Source organism: Ovis aries, chromosome 2 (genome assembly GCF_016772045.2).
Source record: "Ovis aries strain OAR_USU_Benz2616 breed Rambouillet chromosome 2, ARS-UI_Ramb_v3.0, whole genome shotgun sequence".
NCBI classification, from domain to species: Eukaryota; Metazoa; Chordata; class Mammalia; order Artiodactyla; family Bovidae; genus Ovis; species Ovis aries.
The window spans coordinates 116,529,113-116,552,992 of record NC_056055.1 but is presented as its reverse complement, the minus strand read 5'-3'; positions in this window follow the sequence as shown (position 1 = coordinate 116,552,992).

Here is a 23,880-nt window from a genome sequence, read left to right as displayed (position 1 = left end):
AGACTGGTTCCAAATCAGGAAAGGAATACGTCAAGGCTATATATTGTCACCCTGCTTATTCAACTTATATACAGAATACATCATGAGAAATGTTGGGCTGTATGAAGCACAAGCTGGAATCAAAATTACTGGGAGAAATATCAATAACCTCAGATGTGTAGATGACACCACCCTTATGGCAGAAAGTGAAGAAGAACTAAAGAGTCTCTGGATGAAAGTAAAAGAGGAGAGTGAAAAAGTTGGCTTAAAGCTCAACATTCAGAAAACTAAGATCATGGAATCTGATCCCATCACTTCATGGGAAATAGATGGGGAAACAGTGGCTGACTTTATTTTTTGGGGTTGCAAAATCACTGCAGATGGTGAATGCAGCCATGAAATTAAAAGACACTTGCTCCTTGAAAGAAAAGTTATGGCCAAGATAGACAGCGTATTAAAAACCAGAGACATTACTTTGTCAACAAAGTTCCATCTGGTCATAGCTATGGTTTTTCCAGTAGTCATATATAGATGTGAGAGTTGGAATATAAAGAAAGCTGAGCTCTGAAGAATTGAAGCTTTTGAACTGTGGTGTTGGAGAAGACTCTTGAGAATCCCTTGGATTGCAAGGAGATCCAACCAGTCCATCCTAAAGGAAGTCCATCCTAAATATTCATTGGAAGAACTGATGTTGAAGCTGAAACTCCAATACTTTGGCCACTTGTGAAGAACTGACTCATTAGAAAAGACCTTGACGCTGGGAAAGATTGAAGGCAGGAGAAGGGGGTGATAGAGGATGAGATGGTCGGATGGCATCACCGACTCAATAGACATGAATTTGAGTAAACTCCGGGAGTTGGCGATGGACAGGGAGGCCCGTTGTCCTGCCATCCATCGGGTCACAAGAGTCCGACACGGCTAAGTGACTGAACTGAACTCCACTAGGAGGCTGTTGGGGCCAGGAGTGGAGGAAAAATATGAGTACGTCTTATCCTTCTGTATTCAAATATGCCCTGCACTCCCCTATGACTCCTGTGTCTGTCCGGATGAGCTCCTTGTGTGCAGTGCTACTAGGTCTCTCATGCAAATAGGTGTCTGAGTAACTCATTCAGTGGGTCCTTGACATATTTTGGGCATATTCAAACCCACATCCTACTGAATATTTACTTGTAAAATCCTTTTGTGGATACTCCATAGCTCAGTTGTGTCTGACAATTTGTGACCCCATGGACTATAGCCATCAAGGACACTGTCTCCATGGAATCTTCCAGGAAAGAACATTGCAGTGGATAGCCATTTTCTCCTCCAGATAATCTTCCAGACCCAGAGATAGATCCTATGTCTCCTGCATTGCAGGCAGATTCTTTACCACTAGCGCCACCTGGGAAGTGGCACACCTACAATAGGCACAGCTTAACACAGTATAGACCTTAAAGTGGGTTGTGGTTTTCTTATCATCTGTATAAAAAATCCTCAAGTTATGACAGCTTATTTTATATTGATAACAACCTCAGTCATATAAAAAATGCTTTTCCTTTATAACTAACTCGTCCACATTATTTTTAAAAATTTATTTTTTAATTGAAGGATAATTGCTTTACAGAATTTTGTTGCTTTCTCTCAAACCTCAACATGAATCAGCCATAGGTATACATATATCCCCTCCCTTCTTGAACCTCCCTCCCATCTCCCTCCTCATCCCACCCTGATAGGTTGATACAGAGCCAGTGTTTGAGTTTCCTGATGCAGTAAATCCCCAATTGGTTATCTATTTTACACATGGTAATGTAACTTTCCATGTTACTCTCTCTATATTTCTCATCCTCTCCTCCCCTCTCCCCGTGTCCATAAGTCTATTCTCTATGTCTGTTTCTCCATTGCTACCCTTCAAATAAATTCTTCAGCAAAAGATTTCTAGATTCATATATATGCATTAGTATATCTTTCACTTTCTGACTTACTCCACTCTTTATAATTGGTTCTAGGTCCATCCACTTCATTAGAAGTGACTCAAATGTGTTCCTTTTTATGGCTGAGTAATATTCCATCGAGTATATGTGCCGCAACTTTATCCATTCATCTATCAGTGGACATCTAGGCTGCTTCTATGTTCTAGCTATTGTAAGTAGTGATGCAGTGAACAATGGGATGCATGTGTCTTTTTCAATTTTGATTTGCTCAGAGTAAATGCCAGTGGGATTGCTGGGTCACATGGTGTTTCTGTTCCCAGTTTTTAAAGGAATCTCCAGACCATCATTCATAGTGGCTCTATCCACTTACATTCCCACCAACAGTGCAAGAGGGTTCCCTTTGCTCCACACCCTCTCCATCACTTATTGTTTGTAGACTTTTTGATGATGCCCATTCCGACAGGTATGAGGTGATATCTCATTGTAGTTTTGATTCGCATTTCTCTAGTAATAAGAGATGTTGAGCATCTTTTCATGCATTTGTTAGCCAGCTGTATGTCTTCTTTGAAGAAATGTCTGTTTAGATCTTTTCCCCACTTTTTGATTGCTTTTTTTTCTGATGTTGAGTTGTATGAGCTGCTTGCATATTTTGGAAGTTAATTCTTTGTCAGTTATTCAATTTGCTATTATTTTCTCCCATTCTGAGGGTTGCCTTTTCACCTTACTTATAGTTTCCTTTGCTGTGCAAAAGCTTTTAAGTTTAATCAGGTCCCACTTGTTTACTTCTGTTTTTATTTCCATTATTCTAGGAGGTGGGTCATAGAGGATCTTGCTTTGATTTATGTCATCAAGTGTTCTGCCTATGTTTTCCTTTAAGATTTTTATAGTGTCTGGTCTTTAATGTATTTTGAGTTTTCCTTTGTGTATGGTGTTAGAAAGTGTTCTAATTTTATTCTTTTACATGTTGCTGTCCAGTTTTCCCAGCACCACTTATTGAAGGGGCTATCTTTGCTCCATTGTATATTCTTGCCTCCTTTGTCAAAAATAAGGTACCTATAGGTCCATGGGTTTATTTCTGGGCTTTCTATCTTGTTCCATTGGTATATATTTCTGTTTTAGTGCCAGTACCATTCTGTCCTGATGATTGTAACTTTGTAGTATAATCTGAAGTCAGCAAGATTTATTCCTCCATCCCCATTCTTCTTTCTCAAGACTGCTTTGGTTATTTGTAGTCTTTTGTGTTTCCAGGTGAAATGTGAAATTTTTTGTCAGGGTTTTGTGAAAAATGCATTGGTAGGGATCACATTGAATCTGTAGGTTGCATTTGGTAGTATAGGCACTTTCACAATATTTATCCTTCCTACCCAGGAGCATGGAATATTTCTCCATCTGTTTATGTCATCTTTGATTTCTTTAATCAGTGTCTTATAATTTTCCGTATACAGGTCTTCTGTCTCCTTAGGTAAGTTTATTCCTGGATACTTAATTCTTTTTGTTGCAATGGTGAATGGAATTTATTCCTTAATTTTTCTTTCTGAGTTTTCACTGTTAGCATATAGGAATGCAAATGATTTCTGTGTATTGATTTTGTATCCTAGGACTTTGCTAAATTCACTGATTAGCTCCAGTAATTTCCTGATAGTCCCTTTAGGGTTTTCTATGGACAGTATCATGTCATCTGCAAACAGTGAGAGCTTTACTTCTATCCCAATCTGGATTCCTTTTATTTATTTATTTTTTCTTCTATGATTGCTGCAGGACTTCCTAAAATAAGGAAGTTGATTAACAGTGGTGAAAGTGGAAACTTTGTCTTGTTCCTGATCTTATGGAAAATGCTTTCAGTTTTTCAACACTGAGAATAATGTTTGCTGTAGCTTATCATATATGGCCTTTAATATGTTGAGGTAGGTTCCTCCTATGCTGATTTTTTTTTAAAGAGTTTTACTTATAAATGGGTACTGAATTTTGTCGAAGGCTTTTTCTGCATCTACTGAGATGATCATATAGTTTTTATCCTTCAGTTTGTTAATATGGTCTATCATATTGATTGATTTACATATATTGAAGAATACTTGCATTCCTGGAATAAAACCAATTTGATCACGGTGTATGAGCTTTTTAATGTGTTGTTGAATTCTGTTTGCTAAAATTTTGTTGAGGATTTTTGCATCTATTTTTATCAGTGTTATTGGCCTGTAGTTTTCTTTTTTTTTCTGTTGTTTTGGTTTCGGTATCAGGGTGATGATGGCCACATAGAATGAGTTTGGAAGGATTCCTTACTCTGCAATTTTTTGAAAGAGTTTTAGAAGGATAAGCATTAGCTCTTCTCTAAACGTTTGACAGAACTCTCCTATAAAGCCATATGGTCCTGGGCTTTTATTTCTTGGGAGATTTTTGATCACAGATTCACTTTCATTGCTTGTAATTGCATTGCTCATAATTTCTGTTTCTTCCTGGTTCAGGAAGATTGAACATTTCAAAGAATCTGTCCATTTCTTCCAGGTTATTCATTTTATTGCCATATAGCTGTTCATAATAGTCTTTTATAATCCATTGTATTTCTTCATTATCTGTTGTAAACTCTTCTTTTTCATTTCTAATTTTGTTGATTGGATTCTTCTCACCTTTTTCTTGATGACTCTGGCTAAAAGTTTGTCAATTTTGTTTATCGCCTCAAAGAATCAGCCTATAGTTTTACTAATCTTTACTATGATTTATTTCATTTCTTTTTCATTTATTTCTGCTCTGATCTTTCTGATTTCTTTCCTTCTGCTGATTTTGGGGTTCTTTGTTTTTCTTTTTGCAGTTGTTTTAGGCATAAAGTTAGGTTGTCTATTTGATGTTTTTTCTTATTTCTTGAGATAGAATTGTACTGCTATAAACTTCCCTCTTAGAACTACTTTTGCTGCATCCCATAGGTTTTGAGTTGTTGTGAGTTCATTGTCATTTGTTTCTAGGAATTTTTTGTTTCTTTCTTTATTTCTTCAGTAACCTGTTCATTATTTAGAAATGTATTGTTTAATCTCCATGTGTTTGTGTTTTTTTACATTTTTTTCTTGCAATTGATATCTAGTCTCATAGCATTGTGGTCAGAAAAGATGCTTGATATGATTTCAGTTTTCTTAAGTTTACTGAGGTTTGATTTGTGACCGAAGATGTGGTCTATCCTGGAGAATGTTCCATGTGGACTTGAGAAAAAGGTGTATTCTTCTGCATTTGGAAGGAATGTCCTGAAGATATCAATGAGATCCATCTCATCTAATGTATCATATAATATTTGTGTTTCTTATTAATTTTCTGTTTTCATGATCTGTCCATTGGTGTGAGTGAGGTGTTAAAGTCCCCTATTATTATTGTGTCAAAGTCAATTTCTCCTTTTACGTCTGTTAGTGTTTGTCTTATGTATTGAGGTCCTCCTATGTTGGGTTCATAGATATTTACAATTGTTATGTCTTCCTCTTGGATTGATCCCTTGATTATTATGTAGTGTGCTTCCTGATCTCTTGTAATCATCTTTATTTTAAGGTCTATTTTGTCTGATATGAGGATTGCCACTCCAGCTTTCTATTTTTTTCCATTTGCATGGAATATATTTTTCCATCCTCTCACTTTCAGTCTATATGTGACTCTAGGTCTGAAGTGGGTTTCTTGTAGACAACATGTATATGGGTCTTGTTTCTGTATCCACTCAGCCAGTCTGTGTCTTTTAGATGCAGCATTTAATCTGTTCACATTTAAACTAATTATTGATATATATGTTCCTTTTGACATTTTGTAGATTGTTTGTGGTTTGATTTTGTAGATCTTTTCCTCTCTCGTATTTCTTGATTATATAAGTCCCTTTAGATTTTGTTAGTAAAGCTGATTTGGTGGTACTGAATTCTCTTAACATTTGCTTGTTTGAGAAGCTTTTGATTCCTCCAGAAACTGTGAATGAAATCCTTGCTGGGTAGAGTAATCCTGGGTGTAGATTTTTCTCTTTCAGTACTTTAAATATATCCTGCCATTCCCTTCTGGCCTGCAGAATACCTCAGAAAGATCAGCTGTTAAACATGAGGGGTGTCCCTTGAATGTTACTTGTTGCTTTCCCCTTCAGTTTAGTAAGTACAGTCACTCAGTCATGTCAGACTCCTTGTGACCCCATGGATTGCAGGCCACCAAACCTCGTGTCCATCGCCAACTCCTGGAGTTTACTCAAACTCATGTCCATTGAGTCAGTGACACCATCCAACCATCTCATCCTCTGTCATCCCCTTCTCCTTCCACCTCCTTCTGCTTCAGCATCAGAGTCTTTTCTAATGAGTCAGGTCTTCACATCAGGTGGCCAAAGTACTGGAGTTTCAGCTTCAGCATCAGTCCTTCCAATGAATATTCAGGATGGATTTCCTTTAGGATGGACTGGTTGGATCTCCTTGCAGTCCAAGGGACTCTCAAAAGTCTTCTCCAACACCATAGTTCAATAGCATCAGTTCTTCACACTCAGCTTTCTTCACAGTCCAACTCTCACATCTATACATGACTATTGGAAAAACCGTAGCTTTGACAAGAAGGACCTTTCTTGGCAAAGTAATGTCTCTGCTTTTTAATATGCTGTCTAGGTTGGTCATAACTTTTCTTCCAAGGAGTAAGCTTCTTTTAATTTCATGGCTGCAGTCACCATCTACAGTGATTTTGGAGCCCCCCAAAATTAAATCTGTAACTGTCTCCACTGTTTCCCCATCTATTTGCCATGAAGTGATGGGACCAGATGCCATGATCTTAGTTTTCTGAATGTTGAGTTTTAAGCCAACTTTTTCACTCTCGTCTTTCACTTTCATCAAGAGGCTCTTTAGTTCTTTGCTTTCTGCCATAAGCGTGGTGTCATCTGCATATCTGAGGTTGTTGCTATTTTTCACAGCAATCTTGATTCCAGCTTGTGCTTCCTTTAGCCCAACATTTTTCATGATGTACTCTCTATATAAGTTAAATAAGCTGGGTGACAATATACAGCCTTGACGTACTCCTTTCTTGATTTGGGACCAGTCTGTTTTTCCATGTCCCGTTTTAACTGTTGCTTCCCGACATGCATACAGATTTCTCAAGAGGCAGGTTAGGTGGTCAGGTATTCCTATTTCTTTAAGATTTTTTCAGAGTTTTTTGTGGTCCTCACAGTCAAAGGCGTTGGCATAGTCATTAAAGCATTAGTAGAGGTTTTTCTGGAACTCTCTTGCTTTTTTAATGATCCAAAGAATGTTGGCAATTTGATCTCTGGTTCCTCTGTCTTTTCTGAATCCAGCTTGAACATCTGGAATTTCACAATTCACCTACTGTTGAAGCCTGGCTCGGAGAATTTTGAGCATTACTTTGCCATCCTGTGAGATGAGTGTAATTGTGCTGTAGCTACAATGCAATTGCTTTTCCCTTGCTATTTTTAATATTCTTTCTTTGTGTTTAAACTTTGCTAGTTTGATTAGTTAGTGTCTTGGCCTATTTCTCCCTGGATTTTTCCTGTTTTGGACGCTTTGCACAACCTGAACTGATTTACTATTTCCTTTTGCACGTGATGAAAATTTTCAACTATAATCTCTTCAAAAGTTTTCTCACACCCCTCCTTTTCCTCTTCCTTTTCTGGACACCTATAATTCAAAAGCTGGCATGTTTAATATTGTCCCAGAAGTCTCTGAAACTATCCTTAATTCTTTTCAGTCTTTTTACTTTCTTCTGCTCTTTAGGAGTTATTTCCACCACTTTATCTTCTAGTTTACGGATCCATTCTTCTGCTTCAAATATTCTGCTATTGATTTCTTTTAGAGCTTGTTTTTAAGTTCAGTAATTCTGGTTTTTGTATGTTCATTCTTTACTTCATCCAGCTCTTTGTTAGTTGATTCTTGCATTGTCTCCATTCTGTTTTCAAGGGTTTTGATAATCTTCACTATCATTATTCTGTATTCTTTTTCAGTTAGTTTGTCTATTTCCTCATCATTTATTTGGACTTCTGTGCTTCTAGTTTGTTCCTTCATTTGTGCAGTATTTCTATGCCTTTCATTATTTTATTTTAAACTTACTGTGTTTGATGTATCCTTTTCCTAGGTTTCAAGGTTGAATTCTTTCTTCCTTTTGGTTTCAGCCCTCCTAAGGTTGGTCTTTTTCATTTCATCATGAACTCTTTATAGCAAAATACAGACTTAAATTGAAGAAAGTAGGGAAAATCACTTTCAGGTATGACCTAAATCAAATCCCTTATGATTATACAGTGGAAGTGACAGATAGATTCAAGGCATTATATCTGATAGACAGAGTGCCTGAAGAACTATGGATGGAGGTTCATGACATTGTATAGGAGGCAGTGATCAAGATCATCACCAAGAAAAAGAAATGCAAAAAGGCAAAATGGTTGTCTAATGAGGCCTTATATATAGCTGAGAAAAGAAGAGAAGCTAAAGGCAAAGAAGAAAAGGAAAGATATACCCATTTGAATGCAGAGTTCCAAAGGATAGCGAGTAGAGATAAGAAAACCTTCCTCAGCGATCAAGCAAAGAAACAGAGGAAAATAATAGAATGGGAAAGTCTAGAGTTCTCTTCAAGAAAATTAGAGATACCAAGGGGATATTTTATGCATAGATAGGCACAAGAAAGGACAGAAATGGTATGGACCTAATAGAAACAGAGATATTAAGAAGAGGTGGCAAGAATATACAGAAAAACTGTAAAAAAAATTTCTTCATGACCCAGATAATCACGATGTACGATCACTCACCTAGAGCCAGATATTCTGGAATGTGAAGTCAAGTGGGCTTAGGAAGAATCACTACGAACAAAGCTAGTGGAGGTAATGGAATTTCAGCTGAGCATTTCAAATCCTGAAACATGATGCTGTGAAAGTGTTGCACTCAATATGCCAGCGAATTGGGAAAACTCAGCAGTGGCTACAGGACTGGAAAAGGTGAGATTTCATTCCAATCCCAAAGAAAGGCAATACCAAAGAATGCTCAAACTACTGCCAATTGCACTCATCTCACATGCTAGCAAAGTAATGCTCAAATTCTCCAAGCCAGGCTTCAACAGTACATGAACCGTGAACTTCCAGATATTCAAGCTGATTTAGAAAAGGCAGAGGAGCCAGAGATCAAATTGTCAACATCTATTGAATCATCAAAAATGCAAGAGAATACCAGAAATGCATCTAGTTCTGCTTTATTGACTATGGGTTTCTTTTTTTTTTAATGTTTATTTTTTTATTTTTAAATTTTAAAATCTTTAATTCTTACATGCGTTCCCAAACATGAACCCGTTTTATTTCCACCTTTGCATGTGGGTTGTCCATTGAGGTTTGTTCCTGAGTGTGCCCAGGAGGAGTTGAATCTGCACCAGTGAAGGCCATGTGTGGAGGGTCACACAGGTTCTGGAAGCACCAGGTACTCAGGGGAGTTGGTAGCTAGGGCAGCAGGAAATATAGTATTCTAGAAGATTATGGCAAGCTGTGTCAGCCAACACACTCCAGTATTCTTGCCTGGAGAACCCACCTGACAGAGAAGCCTGGTAGACCACAGCCCACAGGGTCACAAAGAGTTGGACATGACCGAAGTGATCCTGAGTGCATAGATGCAAAACTTTTTTTTGGCTGTGCCAGCTCTGCCCCAATGTGGGTTGAGAGTGAAGGTGGTACAGCCGCTTGGGTCACAGAGACCCTCGTAGTGCCAAGTGTACAGGGATACAGACTGCCTCAGCCAAAAGATTTATGGCCCTATCAATCTTTTTCTCAGCCTCTGGTGGCCAGAGAGGCCACTCTTTGGCTAGTCTTTGTTGCTCTGCCCATTCAGGCACTTAGAGTGCTCCCTTGTCTAGTGTTCTTCTCTGTTGTTCCACACGTCAGGAACATAGCGAGGCCCCCTTGTTGGGGTCCTACTCAGGTAGTTCGGTGCATCAGGCACTTGATGGGCCAGCCCCTATATTGTTCATTTGCTGATACTGGCATGTGGGAAGAGAGAGTCTATGATGACGGCTCCACCCCCTATGCACGACTTAACAGTATCATCTTGCTTCCACATCTGCCTGGCTTTCTTTCACAGGAATTTCCCACCACAATCTCCTCCCTCACATCCCCTTGGTCCATCTCTCTGAAGTCAATAGCAGCCTTTGCCCTAGAATTGCTCTGCAATCCCTATGGTTCAGCTCCCAGCCACTGTGCCTTCCAAGGGACCTTGGTTCCTGTTCAGGATTTGTATGGCTGTGGCAAGGACTATCTGATTCTCATTCCATTTAGGCTGTCACAGATCTTCTGTTTCACTCTCAACCTTAAATATTTCTCCTCTGACCCAGACAATTGCCCCAATGTGGGGACTGGACCTCTGCTTCAGTTCCTCCACCTGCTGAGGGCAGGTCCAGTCCCAGGAACACTCCTGTTTCCCCCCACCCCGCCCAGTTCCTTCATCCTACTGAGCGTTGCATGGTTCTATATATTCTTTTCTGGTGGTCAGGTACTCCTGTCTGCTCTCAGTTGGTATTCTGCATGCACTTCTGTGTCTGAAGGTGTATTCCTGCTGTATCTGTGGAGAGAGATGTGATCCACATACACCTACGTTTATGCCATCTCGTTCTCTCTCAAGTTTTCCACTTTATGTTGATAATATTACAAATATATTGTATACCCATTTATGTAGATTTTAATCAATTTTATGATTTTGGATTTTAAATCCTATAATAGAATAAAACTATTTATAAACCAAAATTATAATACAGGTTTTATATTTGTCTATTTATTTACTGTTACTATAGACATTTATATTTTTGTATGATACTGAATTATCCTCTTACATTCTTTTATTTCAACTGAAATTCATTAGCAGACAGAGGATGAGATGGTTGGATGGCATCATTGACTCAGTGGACATAAGTATGAGCAAATTTTGGGAGACAGTGAAAGACAGGAATTCTGGTGTGCTGCAGTCCATGGAGTCACAAAAAGTTGGACATGACTCAGTTCAGTTCAGTTCAGTCGCTCAGTCGTGTCTGACTCTTTGTGACCCCATGAATCGCAGCACGCCAGGCCTCCTTGTTCATCACCATCTCCCGGAGTTCACTCAGACTCATGTCCATCGAATCAGCGATGCCATCCAGCCATCTTATCCTCTGTCATCCCCTTCTCCTCCTGCCCTCAATCCCTCCCAGCATCAGAGTCTTTTCCAATGAGTCAACTCTTTGCATGAGGTGGCCAAAGTACTGGAGTTTCAGCTTTAGCATCGTTTCTTCCAAAGAAATCCCAGGGCTGATCTTCAGAATGGACTGGATGGATCTCCTTGCAGCCCAAGAGATTCTCAAGAGTCTTCTCCAACACCACAGTTCAAAGCGTCAATTCTTCGGTGCTCAGCCTTCTTCACAGTCCAACTCTCACATCCATACATGACCACAGGAAAAACCATAGCCTTGACTAGACGGACCTTAGTCGGCAAGGTAATGTCTCTGCTTTTGAATATGCTATCTAGGTTGGTCTTAATTTTTCTTCCAAGGAGTAACCGTCTTTTAATTTCATGGTTGCAGTCACCATCTGCAGTGATTTTGGAGTCCTAAATAAATAAATAAATAAATAAATAAATAAAATCTGGCACTGTTTCCACTGTTTCCCCATCTATTTCCCATGAAGTGATGGGACCGGATGCCATGATCTTTGTTTTCTGAATGTTGAGCTATTAAGCCAACTTTTTCACTCTTCATTTTCACATTCATCAAGAGGCTTTTTAGTTCTTCTTCACTTTCTGCCATAAGGGTGGTGTCATCTGCATGTCTGAGGTTATTGATATTTCTCCTGGCAATCTTGATGCCAGCTTGTATTTCTTCCAGTCCAGTATTTCTCATGATGTACTCTGCATAGAAGTTTAATAAGCACGGTGACAATATACAGTCTTGACGTACTCCTTTTCCTATTTGAAAACAGTCTGTTTTTCCATGTCCAGTTCAACTGTTGCTTCCTGACCAGCATACAGGTTTCTCAAGAGGCAGGTTAGGTGTTCTGGTATTCCCATCTCTCTCAGAATTTTCCACAGTTTATTGTGATCCACACAGTTAAAGGCTTTGGCATAGTCAATAAAGCAGAAATAGATGTTTTTCTGGAACTCTGTTGCTTTTTCCATGATCCAGCAGATGTTGGCAATTTGATCTCTGGTTCCTCTGCCTTTTCTAAAACCTCCTTGAACATCTGGAAGTTCACAGTTCATGTATTGCTGAAGCCTGGCTTGGAGAATTTTGAGCATTACTTTACTAGCATGTGAGATGAGTGCAATTGTGCAGTAGTTTGAGCATTCTTTGGCATTGCCTTTCTTTGAGATTGGAATGAAAACTGACCTTTTCTAGTCCTGTGGCCCCTGCTGAGTTTTCCAACTTTGCTGGTGTATTGAGCGCAGCACTTTCACAGCATCATCTTTCAAGATTTGAAGTAGCTCCACTGAAATGCCATCACCTCCACTAGCTCTGTTCATAGTGATGATTTCTAAGGCTCACTTGACTTCACATTCCAGAATGTCTGGCTCTAGATGAGTGATCACACCATCATGATTATCTGGGTTGTGAAGATCTTTTTGTATAGTTCTTCTGTATATTCTTGCCACCTCTGTTTAATATCTTCAGCTTCTGTTAGGTCCATACCATTTCTGTCCTTTATCGAGCCCATCTTTGCATGAAATGTTCCCTTGTTATCTCTAATTTTCTTGAAGAGATCTCTAGTCTTTCCCATTCTGTTGTTTTCCTCTATTTCTTTGCATTGATTGCTGAAGAAGGCTTTCTTATCTCTTCTTGCTATTCTTTTAAATGAGATCTTTTTCAGGTAGAGTAATCTTGATTGTAGATTTTTATCTTTTAGTATTTTAATTATATCCTACCATTCCGTTATGCGTGCAGTTTCTGCTCCTGAAAGATCCACTGTTGGCCATTTGGGCTTTCCCTGTTATATTATGTGTTGCTTTTCCCTTAATGCTTTTAATAGTTTTTCTTTGTGTTTAATCTATTTTAGTTTGATTAGTATGTGTCTCAGCAAGTTTCTCCTTGTGTTTGTCCTGTATGGGACTTTCTGTGTTTCTTGGACTTGATTAACTATTTCCTTTCTCATGTTTGGGGAAGTTTTTGACTATAGTGAAAATGAAAGTAGCTCAGTTGTGTCCGATTCGAGGCCAGAATACTGGTGTGGGTAGCCTTTCCTTTCTCCAGGAGATCTTCCCAACCCAGGGATATAAGCCAACCTCCACAAAAATTTTCACAGTCCCTTTCTTTTCCTCTTCTTCTTCTGGGACCCCTTTAGTTTGAATGTTGACATGTTTAATATTGTTCCAGAGCCTTCTGCAATTATCCTCAATTCTTTCATTCTTTTTCCTTTATTCTGTTTTTGTCTCTTTCAGCTTCTAACCATTCTTCTGTCTCAGTTATTTTGATTCCTTCTAGAGTGCTTTTGATTTCAGTATTTGTGTTGTTCATCTCTGTTTGTTTATTCTTTATTTCTTCTAGGTACTTGTTGAGTGTGTTGATTGATTCTTGCATTTTGTCCATTCTATTTTTGAGGTTTGTATCATCAATTTTGCATGTCCTGACTCAGAATTCTTTTTCAGGTAGTTTGCCTGTTTCCTCTTTGCTTATTTGGTCTTGAGAGTTTCTACCTTGTTCCTTCATCTTTACAATAGTTCTCTGTTTTTTCATTTATTTTCTAACTCACTGTGATTGAGGTCCCATTTCCCAGGCTTTAGAGTTGTATTCTTTCTTCCTTTTGGTTTCTGTCCTCGGTGGGTAAGGTTGTTCCAGAGGTTTGTATAGGCTTCTTGTTTGGAGTGAATTGTGCCTGTATTCTGGTGGGAAAGGGTGAGTTTTCTTCCCCTCTGATGGGCAGGGATATGTGAGGTGGAATGTTTTTGAGTACCTGAGAATCCAGTCTGTTGAAGCTTCGGTTTGTGTCTTTGTCTTGCTTTTGGTTTGGGTGAAGTATCCTGCAGTGGTTGTTGCTAGCAGTTGGTTGTTGCCTGGTCTTGAATACAGGTGGAGCTTTCATAGGCATTCTCACTAACTAGTACTCTCTGGGGTTGGCTTCTTCTAGTAGTCTAGGGTCCTGGACTCAATGCTCCCTCTCCAAAGGCTCAGGCCCAATCTATGGCCAGGGTGTTGTGTTGAGATCCCTCAAGTTATTTGTTATGGCATTAAAGGGAATCAAAACAAACATGTAAAGACAAAAAAAAAAAAAAAAGAAGAAGAAGAAACAAAAGATGAATCATGCACATAATAAATACAAAATCAGAGAAATAATGAAAACTATGGAACACACACAACCAAAACATTCCAAAGAAAAGCAAGAATTAGAAAGCTACATGCCAAGCAAAGGAAACCAAAAATGATATTGAACAATTAAAAAGAAAACTAACTAATACAGAAAGCAGAAAAGAAAAGAAAAGAAAACAAAACAAACAAACTGCTAATTGGGAAATATAAAAAAAGGAAGCAAAACAAAGAAACATAGTGAAAGGAAGAAAAGAAAAACAAAGTTAAACAGAAATACATGAAACTGATTTATTATTATATGTATATATATATAAAGAATAACTGCAGTAGGAAAAGAACAATAAGAAAAACAAACAAAACAAAAGAATTAGAAAGTAAAATAGTTTAAAAATAAATAAAATATTTAAAAAGAAAAAAAAAACCCAAAACCCTACATAACTGCAAAAGGCCTATATAGAGGTTCAGTTCAATTCAGTCACTCAGTCGTGTCCAACTCTTTGAGACCCCATGAATCGCAGCACGCCAGGCCTCCCTGTCCATCACCAGCTCCCAGAGTTCACTCAGATTCACGTTCATCGAGTCAGTGATGCCATCCAGCCATCTCATCCTCTGTCGTCCCTTTCTCCTCCTGCCCCCAATCCCTCCCAGCATCAGAGTCTTTTCCAATGAGTTAACTCTTCGCATGAGGTGGCCAAAGTACTGGAGTTTCAGCTTTAGCATCATTCCTTCCGAAGAAATCCCAGGGTTGATCTCCTTCAGAATGGACTGGTTGGATGTCCTTGTAGTCCAAGGGACTCTCAAGAGTCTTCTCCAATACCACAGTTCAAAAGCACCAATTCTTTGGTGCTCAGCTTTCTTCACAGTCCAACTCTCACATCCATACAGGACTACTGGAAAAACCATAGCCTTGACTAGACGGACCTTAGTTGGCAAAGTAATGTCTCTGCTTTTGAATATGCTATCCAGGTTGGTCATAACTTTTCTTCCAAGGAGTAAGCGTCTTTTAATTTCATGGCTGCAGTCACCATCGGTAGTGATTTTGGAGCCCCCCAAAATAAAGTCTGACACTGTTTCCACTGTCTCCCCATCTATTTCCCATGAAGTGATGAGAACGGATGCCATGATCTTCGTTTTCTGAATGTTGAGCTTTAAGCCAACTTTTTCACTCTCCTTTTTCACTTTCATCACGAGGCTTTTGAGTTCCTCTTCACTTTCTGCCATAAGGGTGGTGTCATCTGCATATCTGAGGTTATTGATATTTCTCCTGGCAATCTTGATTCCAGCTTGTGCTTCTTCCAGCCAGTGTTTCTCATAATGTATTCTGCATAGAAGTTAAATAAGCAGGGTGACAATATAGAGCCTTGACATACTCCTTTTCGTTTATTTGGAACCAGTCTGTTGTTCCATGTCCAGTTCTAACTGTTGCTTCCTGACCTGCATACAGATTTCTCAAGAGGCAGGTCAGGTGTTCTGGTATTCCCATCTCTCTCAGAATTTTCCACAGTTTGTTGTGATCCACACAGTGAAAGGCTTTGGCATAGTCAATAGAGAGGTAGAAGTATATAAAGGTTATGAAACATGTGACTTTAAAAATTTTAAAAAGCGTAAATAGATTTAATAGTAATAATAAAATAAACAGCCGCCACAGATGGGAAAATAAAAACAAAAAAAAAATCATAATCAAGTCCAGAACAAATCAAATAAAAGAATAACAATAAATGTTTTCCCCAGATCTTGGCTGTCAGAGTCCTTTCCCTCACTGTGAGTTACAGTCCAATTCTGCCTCTCTAGGGTGCCCTCCACTGGACTTACCATGGGGAAAGCTCAGACTCTAATCTGGCCCTACTCCTGAATGTCTTTGCCTCCAATGTCCACAGAAACCAGACCTAGTGTGGTTTCTTTTGTGGGAGCTCTTATATATACTCTTTTGTGGGAACTCTTTTTACATATTCCACAGACACAAAATCTGCCTATTTGATTATTTAGATGTAATCTGCAGCATGTATAGCTGGTGGGAAAGTTTTTTATTCTCTTTCTTAACCACACTGCACCTGGGATTCAACTGTGGTTTTATCTCCACTTCTGCATGTGGATTGTCCGTCAGGAGTTTCCTTCTGAGGTTGCCCTGGAGGACTTGGGTTTGCCACAGTGTGGACTGGGAGTGGAGGTGGTGCACCTGCTTGGATCACAGGGTTCCTGGCAGTGGCAGGTATGCAGGGGAGCCAGCAGCTAGGGAAGTGGGGGATGTGGTGCTTTTCGGATTTTTTCCAACTTCTGACAGCTCTTCCCCAGTGGGGATTGAGCATGGAGGTGGCACAGCTGCTTGGATCTTGGAGACCCTGGTAATGTCATGTACACAGGGGAGTCAGTTGCCTTTAGTGAAGGAGAGATGGCACTATTAAGGTTTTTTCTAGCATCTGGCAGCTCTGTCCCACTGAGGATTGAGTGTGGAGGTGGTGTAGCTATTTGGATCACAGAGACCCTCACAGCACCAAGTGTGCAGGATGTCTGCTGACTCAGCTGCAAGAGTTATGGCACTATTAGAATATTTTTCTGGCATCTAGCAGCTGGTGTTCCAAGGGCCTCTTTGAAAGTGAAAGTGAAGTCGCTCAGTCGTGTCTGACTATTTACAACTCTATGGACTGGAGCCCACCAGGCTCCTCCATCCATGGGAGTCTCCAGGCAAGAGTACTGGAGTGGGTTGCCATTTCCCTCTCTAAGAAAGGGCCTCTTTGGCTGGTCCTTATCTGTTCCTTGGTGTGTCAGGCTAACTATATGGACTCCCTGGCTGGGATCCATATCTGTTGCTCAGTGCATCAGACACTTGAAAGGCCACCCTCTCTAGAGTCCTCCTCTATAGCCAGCTGCCAGCACTGGCTTGTGGAGAGAGAGAGGCTACAGTGATGGCTCCAACGCCTGCATGTGACTCAGCACTATCTCCTTGCCTCCATGGTGGCCAGGATTTCCTCCAAAGGCATTTCCCACCATGCCCCTCAGGTTGTCTCCTCAGTCAACAGCAGACCTGGCCCTGGGATTACTCTCCAGTCCCTACGCTCCAGCTCCAGCTGCCATGTGTTCCAGGGCACTTGTATCCCTGTCCAGGGTATGTAGGGCTATGGCAAGGATTGTCTGTGTGTTTCTCATTTCATTCAGACTGTCACAGATCAGCTGCTGCGCTTGCCGCAACTTAGGGATCTGATCCCTGCTTCAGTTCGTTTTTTTGGAATAGCTACATATCAATGGATCAATAGACAGACATTTTCCTGAAACAGCTTTTCAGAGTATTTTTTTAAAATTTAAATTTATTCATTGTAATTGGAGGCTAATTACTTTACAGTATTGTACTGGTTTTGCCATACATCAACATGAATCCACCACGGGTGTACACTTGTTCCCAATCCTGAACCCCCTCCCCCTGCTTCAGTTCTTCCACCTCCCAGCTGCAGGGCCAGTCCTGCTCACTCTCCCCTTTTTCCTTTCTTTACTTTGCCCTACTGAGTTTTGCATGGATACACACATTCCTTTCTTATTGTCAGGAACTCTTGCCTGCTCTCAACTGGTGTTCTGTGACATTTTCTGTCTGAAGGTATATTACTAATGTATCTATTGAGAGGGATGTACGCCACATCCATCTCCTTCTCCACCATCTTCTTTCCCCTTTAACATTTCTTACCAAACAGATTTTACAGGTGATGAGCTTCCTTAGATTTTGTTTATCTGGGAATGTTTTAATTCTCCCTTATTTTTAAAAGATAGTTTCCTTAGAGACACAGATGTATAGAACAGTCTTTCGGACTCTGTGGGAGAGGGGGAGGGTGGGATGATTTGGGAGAATTGCATTGAAACATGTATAATATCATATAAAAAATGAATCACCAATCCAGGTTCTATGCAGGATACAGGATGCTTGGGGCTGGTGCTCTGGGATGACCCAGAGGGACGGTATGGGGAGGAGGGTGGAAGGGGGGTTCAGGATTGGGAACACGTGTAGACCTGTGGTGGATTCATGTTGATGTATGACAAAACCAATACAATATTGTAAAGTAAATAATAATAATAAAAGAATTAAATTAAAAAATAAAATATAGTCTTCTCTGTTGACATTTTTTCTTTCTGCATTTTATCTTATTTTTTTCACTTACTTTAATTAACAAAATTTATATATACTTAAGATGTATAATGTGACAGTTTGATATATGCATACATTGCAAAATGATTACCATAATCAAATATCTCTATAACCTCCTATAGTTGTGTGTGTGTGTGTGTGTGTGTGCATGCACACACATGCACCTTGAGAACACAAGTTCTACTCTCACCAAATTTACCAGATAATGTAATTCTTGGTCAGTGGGTTTTTTCCCCCCAGTACTTTGGATATGTCATCTCACTCTCTCCTGGCCTGCAAGGTTATTGCTAATAAATCCACTGATAGCCTTATGGGAATCCCCTTGTATGTGACAAACTTTACTTTTGTTGTTTTCAAGATTTTTTCTTTGTCTTTGATTTTTGACAGTTATAACGTGTCTTGGTGAAGTCTTCTTTGGGTTGAACTTTATTTGGGAAATTTGAGTTTCATGTATCTGGTTGTCCATATCATTCCCAGATTTGGGAAGTTTTTATCCATTATTTCTTTTAATAGGTTTCTTCCCCTGTATATATCTTGTCTCCTTTCAGATTCTAATAATGCAAATATTGTTTCTTTTGATATAGTCCCATAGTATATCTTCATTTTTTAAATTCTTTTCTCTCCTCTGACTTGATAATTTAAATGACCTACCTTTAGTTCACTGATATTTTCTTATGTTTGATTGAGTCTGATATTGAAACTTTCTATTGTACATTTTACAGTTTATATCTCTTTGTTGAAATCTCATTTTGTTCTTGTATTGTTTTCCTGATTTGTTAAATCATTTATCTGTGTTCACTTGTGGTCTCTGAGTTTCTTTAGAACAATTACTTTAAATTGTTTGTCTGGCAGTTTGTAGATCTCATTTCTTTGGAGTCAGTTACTGGGTTTATTATGTTTCTTTGATGGTTCATGTCTCTTGACTCTTCACAGTCCCCGTAGCCTTGCATAGATTTATGCATATTCAATTAGCAATCACCTCTTCCAGGCTTTATATACTGACTTCCATAAAGAAGGCTCTTCTTTTGCAAGGGAGTCAGGGGCGGGGTAGGCACTGGAGCATTGTATAGCCCCAGTCCTGGTGGTGAAGGACAGCAAATGTGAGGCTACATGACAGCACTGTGTCCAAAGGGGTGTGGTGTGTCATTCGTGGAGGCATCTAGTCTCTACATCAAAAACTGCATGATCCTTGATAGTGAAAGTTGAAGGGGGTTTGTGGTGGCTTCAAGGGGGTTTTCAGTCCTCAGCATTGTCTCTACATTCAGTGACAAGGGGTTAAGGCAGGTGGTGGGATTGGCCTGTAATCTTCTGCAGGTGTTCATGTGTCTGCAGACCTTCTGAAGGTCTAACAAACTGTGGCATCAGAATAAGCTTTCAGTTGACCCGTGGTGGATTCATGTCAATGTATGGCAAAACCAATACAGTATTGTAAAGTAAAATAAAGTAAAAATAAAAATAAAAAAAGAAAAGAAATATCCAGTCTTACAACCCAGTTCTTACATCATTCCTGTCGGCTCTCATAGTCAAATAAGACAGAAAAACAGTCCTCAGACAAGCTAGACCATTGCCAGTCAATTATATTTTTTTCTTTTCTATAACGAGATAAAAACTAGAAGTTGTATTTCCTTCTCCCAATCACCTGCTACTGTGCTCAGTGAGTTACAGGGAGGTGGTGGGACAAGAGTGAGAAAAAACATAAATTTTCCTCTTGATTTGAATGTGGTTTTTTCTTGGCTTGGCATATTCTTTTTTGCTGACACTTCTAAAGCTTTCACAAAGCTATTTTGGTCCATATATTATTGATTATTTGGTGTTTAATGAGAGAACAGAGGCCTGGAGCTTCATCACCAGCCATCTTGCTGATGTCGTATGATACTAAGTAATTTTGATTAAGTGTGTATACTAAACAGTTTTCTATTGATGTTACAAAAATTTATTGCAAATTTAGTGATAAGAAGTCCCACAAAGGCCTCACTGGGCTAAAATCCATATGTTATCAGGGTTCTGTTTCTGTCTGGAATCTCTAGGAAAGAATTCATTTCCGTGACTCTTCTTTTTTTAATGACGAAATGCATATTCCTGGCTCATGGCCACCTTCTTCTACATTCAAAGCCAGCACTATTGCATCTTGTTAGTCATTTGTCTATTGTCACATCTCTTTCCAATCTTAGCCTTGAAAGATTATTTACTTTTGAGGAATATATTAATTAGATTTGGCCATCTGGATAATCCAAGATAAATTTTCCACCTCAAGGACTTTGACTTGTAATCGCATTTGCAAATTCTTCATGCCTGATAATACATTCATAGGTTTCAAGGATCAGGATGTGAACGTTTTGGGAGCAGGAGTTCTAGTTCTCTGCCTACTATAGTCTGTGTGCTATAAATTCTTGTATGATACTAAAAGGATTGAAACATAGTATCTAGAGTCTAAAAGATAATAGAGTCCTGTCTCATAAACAGCAGAGTATTAAAAATGCAAGAAAGACACCCACAGACCCTTCAATTAGTACAAAGAATAAGAACAAAATAACATAGAAAAAGCAGTAAAAACAGAAAAGCCAAAATTAGATGGTAGAAATAAATCTGACAAAAAAAATGTAGAGGCACTACAATGTCCACTTAAATATAGAGATTTCCATATTGAGCACAGAAACAAAACCCAGCTCTATAGAGTTTATAAAACATACATCTAAATTTACCAAGACAAATAACATATGAGGAATAAAGAAGACCATTATTATAATGATGACAAATTCAATTTTCTAGGTGATACATCAATTCTAAACTTGTATGCACCTATAGAGAACAAAAATTGACAAAACTACATAAAAAAATTGATGAAACAGTGAGGGTTTTCAGTGCTCTCTCAGCAATTGGAGGATAGGGAATACAACAGTTAGTAGGAATTAGGAGTTTTAAACAACACAATAAACAAGCTTGTTAGATATAGAATCTTATATTGAAAATTATAGCTATAAATTATCCTCACACATAGAGAACATTATAAAAAAAGATCAAACATTAAGTCACAAAGCAAGATACAACAAATTTCAATGAACTAAAATCATTAAAAGTCCTTTTTCCCTAAGTAATTTATAAATCAATAAAAACTATCACTCTCATTTATTTAGAACATAAATCACATACTTCTAAATAATTCAAAATGCAAAGAAGGAATCATAATGAAAATTAAAATTCTTTGACCTGAATATTGAAAATACTATTACAAACATCTCATGGGCTGCAGCCATAGACAACTTAAAGGGAAATAAATATCATAAAACATGTTTATTAGAAAAGAGGAAATTCTAAAAAATAATGATGATGAATTAAACATTCAACTTACTAAGTTAGTAAAGGAAAGAATAAAATTAAAGTGAAAGATAATGATAAAAGTAAGATCAACCATTTCTTAAATAGAAGGAATCAATGTTGAAAGCTAGGTCTTTTAAAAGGTTAATTAAATAATTTCTGACAGAGTGATCAATATAAACAGGAGAAAGTAAAAGTGACAGTCTCTCAGTTGTGTCAACTCCTCAAGACCTCATGGACTGTAGCCCACCAGGTTGCTTTGTCCATGGGATTTCCCTGACAAGAATACTGGAGTGGGTAGCCATTCCCTTCTCCAGGGTATCTTTCTGACCCAAGGATTGAACCTCTATCTCTTGCACTGCAGGCGGACTCTACTGCCTGAGTCACCAGGGAAGCACAAGCATAAATAGGAGGGATGAATACAAATAGAGCAGAAGTGTTATATACATATATATATATGTGTATATATATATATATATATATATATATATATATATATATATATAAAATGCTATGAACAGAAGTATGTGAATAAATTTGAGAACTTAGACAAAAATCTTAGAAATAATTTAATTTAGCAAAGCTCATTTCAGGAGAAACAGAAAGCCTAAATGCTAATAAAACCATTAGAAAACTTGAATGAGTAGTTATATACCTTCCTCTTATGAAAAGATTTGGCCTTAATAGTTTTAGATTTGTAAATTGCCAAGGAATAGATAATTTCTATCAAAAACTCTTCTAGAGTTTAGATAAAGAGAAAACACTTTCTGTGCAATTTACAAGGCTAAAACTCTGATACTAAAATATGGCAAAGACAATATGAGAAAAGAAATTTACAGACCAATATTAAAAACATTACCAAAAAGCTAAATAAAATATTGTTAAAATAATTAGACAATTTAGTTAAAAAGTCAGCACTTATCATCAAATAGAAAAACCTTTTAACACAATTTACCACATTTACAGATTGAAGGGGAAAAATAGGATGATCATCTCATTGAATGCAAACGAGGTATTGAAAATCATTTAGTCATATTTGTCATAAAAAACATAAAAAATGTCAGACATCAACACCTAATATAAATAACAGACTTAATGGTGAAGCAATAGTAATGTAAGATGTCAAGAGTGATCACTTTCAGAAATTCTTTATAACATCACATGGGATTCTTAAGGAGTACAAATGAAAAGTAATAATATACTAAGAAATAAGGATACAAGGATAAAACAGGAAATTAGATAGTTGTTATTTTCAGATTATATGCAAAATACAAACTATATGCATGTGTTAAAATTAGAAAGAGGTTTCTAGGGTGGTGAAAAGGGAGGTTAATATTTACACATAAGAATTATGCTATGAATTAAGATGAAGTAACACAGATTGAATTTACTCACCTACTGTGAGAAACTAAGAAAATCAGAGAAAATATATGAAACAATAATATTTAGACATTGGACAACAGATAATAAAGAGTATTCATCTCTGAGAGACAAGAAGTGAATCCTAGATTACTCCATCTTTTTGCCTGGAAAGAGTATTCAGAGATTACAGAGCAGTGAGAAGGAACCCAGGTGACCTCTGATGGGAATGAGAGTATGGGACATATATATGAGGACATTTCCTGAGGAGAGGAAAGAATCACTCAAAAGAAGCAGGGGAATAATAATTGCAGTTTAGGGTCAAGAATATGACACATATGAGGAAAAATATTGATAAATAGAAAGACATACAAATAACACAAATGAGAGACATCATGGGAAAAATAAAGAATGTTAAGTACAGACTAAAATATATTTTAAAAAATTTGTATAAATTTTGTGCAAAAAAATAAACAGATGTGCTTAACACTGTAGAAGAAAAGATTCAAGAACTATAGCTGTGATCCAAAAGTCTACAAGCAATAAATGCTGGAGAGGGTGTGGAGAGAATGGAACCCTCTTACACTGTTGGTGGGAATGCAAACTAGTACAGCTACTATGGAGAACAATGTGGAGATTCCTTAAAAACTGGAAATAGAACTGCCTTATGATCCAGCAATCCCACTGCTGGGCATGCACACCGAGGAAACCAGAATTGAAACAGACACGTGTACCCCAATGTTCATCGCAACACTGTTTATAATAGCCAGGACATGGAAGCAACCTAGATGTCCATCAGCAGACGAATGGATAAGAAAGCTGTGGTACATATACACAATGGAGTATTACTCAGCCATTAAAAAGAATACATTTGAATCCCTTCTAATGAGGTGGATGAAACTGGAGAGTATTATACAGAGTGAAGTAAGCCAGAAGGAAAAACACCAATACAGTATACTA